This window comes from Mchenga conophoros, linkage group LG13 (genome assembly GCF_057382185.1).
Source record: "Mchenga conophoros isolate Kocher_MC1m ecotype Shallow Benthic linkage group LG13, M_conophoros_male_GT1.1, whole genome shotgun sequence".
NCBI lineage: Eukaryota > Metazoa > Chordata > Actinopteri > Cichliformes > Cichlidae > Mchenga > Mchenga conophoros.
The window spans coordinates 1,182,866-1,192,048 of NC_140538.1; the positions used below are offsets into that span (position 1 = coordinate 1,182,866).

The following is a 9,183-nucleotide window of genomic DNA, read 5'->3' on the forward strand; positions in this document are numbered from 1 at the left end:
ACGATAGATGATAACAAGTAAGACTGGTTTCTGAGTTTCACAGCTGGGGTGGACGAGGCTAAGCATCAGGCTTTCAAATGAATTAAAAGTCTGTCTGGGTCTTTGGTTGATTAATGTTCGTGTGTAATTTACGTTGAGTAGGCTAACCACGTTATTAAATTAATGCATGTAAGGTGAACTAGCAAACACCATCATAGCTACATGCGGCTGTCTTCTTGTATGATGGCAGATACTCCCTTCGCCCTGGCCAAAAAATGACCAAAGAAAAAGTGGAAAACAGTTAAACATGAGAGATTTTTGGACAAAGTTTGTGTTTTTTCCATTGTTTAAGCACTGCTTCCAGCCAAGAGTGATGCCATAAATCCCCTATAGCTGCAGAAAAGGCTAACATTGTTATCTTTTTACAAAAAACAGCTGAACATGAGAGGTTTTTGGACAAAGTTTGTGTTCTCCATCCTTTAATCACCGGTTCGAGCACCGTTTAAGCACCGGCACCGTTTCAAAAGCACCGGTTTGGCACCGGTATCAGATAACACTTAAACGATACCCATCCCTAGTCAGGACAAAAGTGTGTGTGTGTTACTGCCAACAGTCATAGTTGGTTTCTCTTCTGCACAGAACACTAAATGGCTAAGGTACTACTGAAGTTTCTATCTGTTCCTCCTGGAGGCTAATAAGGAAACCTGGTTCTGGCCTGGAGGTAATGAGTGTACAGGCAGATTTCTTTTCTGATGTATTAATCACATATTTTAACCATATCACTTTAGTAATAGTAGTATCAGAAGACGTTAAACAGATAGTGAGACTCCAGGCTGTCTCCTGGCTGCATACTAATCCCATGTTTGCCTACTGGTGGTGGTCAGAGGGCCCGGTGGCGCCAGTGTCCGGCAGCCTCACCTCTGTCAGTGCAGCTGTGGCTACAATGTAGCCATCACCAGTGTGTGAATGTGTGTGTGAATGGGTGAATGTAGTGTAAAGTGCTTTGGGGTCCTTACAAAAAAACAGCTAGACACACCTCCCATGAAGATCACAATAGTGACTGTCAGTGGTCTTTGAGATTCATCGTCACAGCTCCACAGATTCTTTAGAAATCTGTCTTCCTTCACATTAACTTCAGGTCTTTGGAAAGGCATCGATCCTCCTCACAGAGAGCAGCAATCAGAAGTGAGCTGGCTTCACTTCCTTTTCGTCGCACTGTGTCGATCACGTCTCGTGCTTTATCTGCTCTGCTCTGCTGTGATCTGACTGATTCCATCTCCTGATCGTTGATAACACGCTGCTGCAGGAGTTTATCCAGAAGTTTGTTTAAAACAGATTCAGACACTCTTTCAATAAACCGTGAGCGAATTGTGAACAGTCTCTCATCCACCAGGACTCCGGCCTCTGCGGGGACATCCCTCATTAAGGTTTCTGTTCTTGGTGCTGAAGGAAAAAGACAGATAAAAGTAATTTAACTACACTCTGAACTGCAGATGAAAAGAGACTTAAGTATGATTTCAGTTAACTTTTATAAAATAACCTAGTAGCAGAAGTTTGCACGGTAATTTCTGCTCTGGCATTTGGCAGGAACCTTACCTGGCAGGTAAAGAGATGATTTCCAGGTTTCTGTCCCCTCTTGGTCTTTGACTGTCAGAGTCAAAATCTCTGGACTGGTACTCAGGAAAACTTGAAATGTTGGATGGTAATTTGGGCCAAACTTTAAGCGAAATTGTGTTTGCTAAAAACAACAGAAAGATGCCATTTTCATGACGAGTGAGTTATCCAGGACTTTAATTTAAGCAGCATTTAGTTTGACTCACCTCCGGCTGTATCCTGCTCTCAGGTTCACAGTGGATACTGTACCTTTGACCTAAGCTGAAAAGACAGTCAGCAGGGGTCTCAATGTATTCAGCACCATGTCCTTGTTGGGCAGCCACCTTCAGAGACAGGACAGTTTATTATGCTGGTAATGTTAATAAGTCTATTCACCTGTAGAGCTCATTTAAACGCATCAGGTGTAGAACATCATGTGTGAGTATGAATCAAAGAAAAACAATAATTCTTGAGATAAAACAACTTTGCACAGAGAAGGAAAGCTCTGGGACTTTATTTTTATCAGTAAAGTGTCAGATCTGACATTATGGTTCACAAACATCAAATGTTCACAGCTCAGGGTCATTACTGGGAGTGAATAATGAAGAGTAGTGATTGGTCAGCAGATCTGACAAGTCTGAAGGTGAATGTGATTACATAAAAGTTAACTGGAGTCTGATCCTGTGTTTCAGGTAATCAGGGAGGAATGACCAGTAAACCTGTACATAATTTTAGTTAAACATCAGAAATGCTGAGAAATCATTTGGATTCTGAGAGGACCATAGAGTGATGATGTTGAAACTGTTTACCTCTGGCAAAGGGATATTTTCCTGCAGCAGAAACATGTTGATTCTTCGAGATCCTGTCTCCAGAGGTCGGAAGAACAGCAGAACTTGACCATTTATGGCTTCTGCCATGTTCAGGAACCGCTTGAAGACATCCCAGATGAGGCCAAAGGCAGAGAGGTGAGGGACTTTCACAACCACATGGGTGGCAGTGATCTCCAGCGGCTCCAAGATGCTCATCCCATCATCAGAGATGTGGGCAACAGACAGCAGGCCATCAACATGCAGTGCTGTGAAAGCAAAGAGCTTTTAATTCTGAGAGTTCAGATTTACTTCTCACCATACCTGAGAATTACATCTCCTCCAAACTACAGGTTCACTTCCATCCTTTCTTGTTATAAATAAACTGCATTATGGTTATTTGTATAATGCAGAACAGTTCATCTTAGTATAATATTTACAGGCCAATTGCACTTGCCAGTATTTTACCTAAGGTGTTAGAAAGAATCTTGTTTGATAGAGTTAGTGTGTTCATCTCTTCTCTGGATAATCAGTTTGGCTTCAAACTAAAGCACGGCACTGACATGTGCATATATGCACTCAAGGAAATAGTCAGTTTGTACAGGGCTAAAAATTCATCTCTCCTCATGTGTTTCATTGATGCCTCTCAGGCTTTTGATCGAGTGAACCACAGAAAACTTTTTGATAAAATGAAGACACGGGGAGTTCCTCAGTACATCGTGAGGATTCTCTCTTACTGGTACGCTCATCAGAACATGCAGGTTAAATGGGGAAGCAGTATTTCTGCCCCCTTTGATGTCAGCAATGGTGTCAGACAGGGTGGGATTTTGTCTCCAATTTTATTTAATCTATATGTTGATGATTTGTCCATACAACTGAGAGCCTGTAACACTGGGTGTATATTAGGTAAAACACTGATAAATCATCTCATGTATGCAGATGACCTGGTTGTTTTTAGTCCAAGCAGTGCTGGGTTACAGGATCTTCTTAATGTCTGTACTGAATATGGTGTGCAATATGACATTGAGTACAATGCTGCTAAAAGTGCTGTTTTGATATGTAGAACCAAGCAGGATAAACAGCTAAATTTCCCTTTATTTAAACTGGCACAAAAAACTCTTGAAGTTCATAAAAAGGTGAAATACCTCGGTCACTTTATTACTGAGCAAATGAATGATGATGATGACATATACAGACAACGATGTAAGCTCTATGTGCAGGCAAATACTATTGCACGCAAATTCAGCTTTTGTTCACTTCCAGTTAAAGTGGCTTTGTTTAAAGCGTATTGCACACCGCTATATACTGCCCCCTTGTGGTCATCCTACAAACAATGTAGCATGCAGAAGCTGCATGTTGCATATAATGATGCGATGAGAATCCTTTGCAGGATACCTAGAAGTGGTAGTGCCAGCCAGATGTTTGTAGCTGTGGGTGTTTGGACTTTTAAAGCACTTTTAAGAAAGTTAATGTTCAATTTTAGAGAACGACTGGATGGTTCGAGTAACAGTATAATTTTAGCACTCACAGATCCAACACTGAGTGGTTCCCGTTACTCATCCAGTCTGAGAAAGCACTGGTTAAAGTTTTTGTGTATTTATTGATTTATTTTAAGTAATTGTGTTTTATGTATATTATGGTTTTATATTTTTACAAATGCTTTATATACTTATTTATATACATATATATATATTTAATGGTTTATACCTTGTGTTGGGGGGTGTTGTGTGTGTGTTTATGTCTTGTTTTTTATGGACATGAAGTCTTCCAATAAAGATTGAATTGAATTGAATTAACTGAGCACCACACAGTAACACAGATGTTTTCAGAGCATCATCACAGCAGTCAGCATTACAGTGCTCACCCTCCTTTGTTTCACAGTGTGGCAGGTGGAGCTGACGGACTGCATCCTCAGAGCATGTGATATTGAACAGGGCCCTGCAGCTGTTTTTCCAGCTGGCTGAAGGAGGCTCTCATCCCATTGGTTAGTCTGGTACAGCAGCTCCGCCTCCTGAGCCATAACAAACACCAGTCTGGTCAAAGTACACTGGAACACACCTGGACCAGGACACCTGAACCTGTAGGACACAGAAGGGCTGAAGCACTTCAACCAGCCTGTATGAGCTAAGGTCTGATCACCTCCCGCTGTATCACACGTGTCATGTCACATCATTACATACATGTTATCAACCTAATGTGAAACTAGAAGCACCTGTAGGAGATTTGTGTGGATTCAGTTTGTACTTCAGGGGTGAAGCTTGATGGAGGCTGGAATTCAGAGAGGAAACAACATCAGCTGTTTAAAGCAACAATAAACAAGTAAGCAGTGAAGAAACTACATGGAGTACACATTATTGATCTGTACATACGATGACACTAAATCTTAAACCTTATTGGCTGTCTGGCCTGACTGATCTGCCTTGTGCTGTAACACATATGACACAGTTTCTGTGCTGAAAGCCTCTGTTTTTGTTCCATAACACAATAATCAGATCCACGTGCATTTCTCTCACCTCTGTGTCATCCTGAGACAAATCAAGCTGTGTGTCTAATGAGTCTGGATTGAGTCTGACCTCAGAGTCACCTGATGAGAGACAAACACTGAATAATTCAGGATTCCCTGGAACTCTAACTGGTGCTGTTTACAATCATATTCATTTGTTAGTGGTTTTCTAACAAAATACAAACTGTTTGTGAGGGATTTCTCTTTCTTCTTTAGGGACCCACCATCTTCAGCTGCAACCTTCTCACTCACTAAAAAGATTTAAAAAGTATTAAAATATTTTGACCAAAACCAGTACCTAAAAAAAAAATCATCAAAAAACGAGCAAACATAATTTATAGATTTTTGCAGAATGAAATAAGTACAAACTAGCTGTCACGTGATATGGTATTGATGAAATATTAATGAACATGACAAATAGACTAAGTACTCACTGGTTTTGTCTCTGGAAGATTTAATAGTCTTGTTATTGAAACTGCAGACAGTAACGTTAAAACGCAACTGATTAATATGCACTAAGTCAACCCAGAGAAACAGAAGAAAACAGACTTTACCATGAAGATCCTCAGTGTGGATCAGTATAATATCAGCCTGATGTCTGAAGTTTAGTGTCAGCACAACTTTCACATCATATTCATCTCAACACAACTAAAACATGCTGACTGACCTCAGAGTTTCAAGTCCACATCCTGGACTCTCCAGGAAACCACACAGATGCTTCACTCCGGAATCCTGCAGCTTGTAGTTGGAGCTCAGGTCCAGCTCTCTCAGATGGGAGGGGTTGGACTTCAGCGCTGCTGCCAGATAATCACAGCTGATCTCTGACAAACCACAGCTCCACAATCTGTATAAAGAATGAAAGATGTAAGTTTATTAGACAAAGTGCTTGAAATCATTCAGTGTTTCATCATCTGTTCAGAGCTGAAGAAGGTTCAGAATGTAGAAGTTTAGAAAATGGAAACTCCAAACAGCTGAAGCCAACAGGAAGCAGCTTCAAACAAATACAAAAACTCTTGTTTTTCTAATTTTTCACATTAAAGTCGTACAGTTATCATAAAACCATGAAAAGACTTAAAAAGGGTTTATGCTACAGTTTTATCCAGCGTCATCTCCCTTCAGATTTATGATTGTCATGCATTATTGGCGATCAAATCTGCTATGGATAATTTTCAACAAAACAAGGTTGTTTTTCCAACGCAGCTTGAGCGTAGCACAGCACCCGGCTTATGTCCATTCTTGCTGATCAGCTCATTTTTTGCTTCAGAGGCCTCATTGGAGGAAGAGAGCTGGCTTTCTTGTGCTGCTTTGGAGAGAAGTGGATCTTCGGGGGCCTGTATTCCTGGGTTGCTGCCGGTAAAATAATCCTGAGACTTGCCAGACCTGGACCTGGACACAGCTTCGGACATCGGTCCCACACTGCTATCCATCATCAACAGTTCACTGAGGCAGGGTTGTGTTCCATCACATTTTAAACATGCTGAGGTAACTCCTCTTTTAAAAAAACAGAATCTAGATCCTAGCTCTACTAGTAATTATCGGCCTATTTTAAAATTGCCATTTATAAACAAATTACTAGAAACAATTGTAGAAAATCAGTTTAGGTCCTTACTATGCAGATTACAGATTTTTGACCCTTTCCAGTCTGGCTTTCAAAAGCAGCACTCCAACGCTCTCTTAATGGTCTATAATGATCTATCAAGGGCTTCTGATACAAGGGATTGTTCTGTGATCATTTTGCTTGATCAGACCTCTACATTGGAGAGACCAAACAGCCACTTCACAAGCACATGGCACAAGATAGAAGAGCCACCTCCACAGGACAAGACTCAGCAGTCCATCTGCATCTTAAGGATAAAAAACACTCTTTCGAGGATGCCAATGTTCACATTTTGGACAGTGAAAGAAGCCATCTATGGCCACTGTGAGCGACCATCTTTGAACAGAGGCAGTGGTTTAGGACACCAACTGTCTGCCATCTATAATCCAGTTTTGAGATCCCTCCCCAGACGCCTTAACACCCACTCACATCCTGGGCCATCTGACCTCAGGAATTCGCATGATAAGGTGGGGCCAGGTTTCACAATGAGCTCACCCAAAACCCTGGCTGATTGGGACCCACGCCCAGCACAACATCATATTTACTCCAGAGATCAGCTGATCGCCCTGATGCCGGCCGGCTCGCTGGCCAGGCCCGCAGAAGTGCCCGCAGAAGTACCAGCTGAAATTTGGAGGAAAACACATCGGGGATGCAGAGGTCAAGGACAGAAGAGAAGAAAAAAGGTGACGGTGAGACAGCGGAGGCTCGAAGCGAGGAGGAGGTTTAAACCGTGTCTGCCGTCTATCGTGATGGGAAATGTGCGATCGTTGGCAAGTAAAATCGACGAGCTCTCAGCACTGGTACGGAGTCAGAGGGAATACCGAGAGTGTAGCCTGATGTGTTTCACCGAATCATGGCTGCACCAGGTCATTCCCGATGAGAATGCTTCCGTGGAAGGCTTCCACACTGTTCGGGCGGACAGGGACAGCATCGCTAGCGGTAAGCGTAAAGGAGGTGGGCTTGCTGTTTTAGTTAACAACCGGTGGTGTAACCCTGCCAACATAACAATCAAAGAAAGGATTTGTTGCCCGGACACTGAACTGTGTGCTGTTGGACTCAGGCCGTATTATTTACCCAGGGAATTCTCTCACGTCATCTTGGTGGCTGTTTATGTTCCCCCCTCTGCTAACCCCACAGCTGCATGTGACACTATCCACTCTGCCATAGCTCGGCTACAGACTCAGCACCCGAGTGCCTTTATTGTGATCTCGGGTGACTTCAACCATGTATCACTGGACAATACACCAACATTCAAACAATATGTGGACTGTCCCACCAGGGGAGAGAAAACTTTAGACTTACTGTATGCTAACGTCAAGGATGCATACAGCTCCTCCTCCCTCCCCCCCTTGGTAGGTCAGATCATAACCTGATTCACCTCACCCCCCGCTATGTGCCAATTGTGAGGAGGGAACCTGTGACCACCAGGACTGTTAGGAGGTGGTCAGAGGAGGCAATAGCAGAACTACAGGGCTGTTTCGAGGTGACCGACTGGGAAACACTCTGTGAGCCTCACGCCGAGGACATCAATGGGCTTACTGAGTGTATCACAGACTACATAACTTTCTGCACCGACTCCATTGTTCCAGCTCAGACTGTTCATTGTTACCCAAATAACAAGCCGTGGGTGACTAAGGACATCAAAGCCCTCCTCAACAACAAGAAGAGGGCTTTCAGAGGGGGCAACAAAGAGGAGGTGAGGAAGGTCCAGGTGTTACTAAAGGACAAGATCAGAGAGGCTAAGGACAATTACAGGAGGAAGCTGGAGTGGAAACTCCAGCAGAACAGCATGAGAGAGGTGTGGAGGGGCATGAAGACCATCACTGGATTCAGGCCAACCAACAGCAGGGGAACTGAGGGAGGTGAGAATAGAGCCGACGAGTTGAATCTGTTTTTCAATAGATTCGACACCACAGTGTCTGCTCCCACCCCCACAACCTCACCTGCAGTCAGCCTGGAATCCAGAGCCACACCACTGTGCCAGCCTCTCTCTTCACATGTTGCCTCCTGTGAGATTCCTGACACCCCTCCCCCACCCATCACCTTCACTCAATACCAGGTTGAGATGCAAATGAGGAGACTTCACTCAGGCAAGTCTGCTGGACCAGACGGAGTGAGTCCCCTTGTCCTCAAGGCCTGTGCCCCCCAGCTGTGTGGAGTCTTTCATAAACTGTTTATGCTGAGTCTGAGTCTGCAGAGGGTCCCGGTGATGTGGAAGACATCATGCCTCGTCCCTGTACCAAAGACGCCTCGTCCCAGTGGCCCCCAGGATTACAGGCCCGTGGCACTGACCTCCCACATCATGAAGACCCTGGAAAGGCTCATCCTGGACCAGCTGCGACCCATAGTAAGACCACATCTGGATCCCCTTCAGTTCGCTTATCAGCCTCGTCTCGGAACAGAGGACGCCATCATCTACCTGCTCAATCGTGTCTACACCCATCTGGACCAGCCGGCGAGCACTGTGAGGGTCATGTTTTTTGACTTTTCCAGTGCTTTCAACACCATCAGGCCGACCCTCCTGGGTGATAAGTTAGCAGCGATGCAGGTGGATGCTTCTCTGGTGTCCTGGATTGTTGATTACCTGACAGGAAGACCACAATATGTACGTCTCCCACAGTGTGTGTCTGACAAGGTGATCAGCAACACAGGGGCACCACAGGGGACTGTCCTCTCCCCCTTCCTCTTCACCCTCTACACCACAG

General features: G+C 44.0%; 1 pseudogene across 1 annotated transcript; it reads right to left on the reverse strand.

Annotated features, from left to right (window-relative positions):
- Positions 1-442: 442 nt before the first annotated feature.
- Positions 443-6,287, reverse strand: LOC146560547 (NACHT, LRR and PYD domains-containing protein 1b allele 2-like; annotated as a pseudogene). The gene is made up of 9 exons (XR_014888021.1): positions 6,101-6,287; positions 5,067-5,132; positions 4,892-4,962; positions 4,591-4,646; positions 4,243-4,456; positions 2,382-2,647; positions 1,800-1,916; positions 1,576-1,717; positions 443-1,422 (listed from the first exon to the last, which is right to left on the reverse strand). The product of XR_014888021.1 is annotated as an NACHT, LRR and PYD domains-containing protein 1b allele 2-like (transcript).
- Between the last annotated feature and the right edge of the window lie 2,896 nt (positions 6,288-9,183).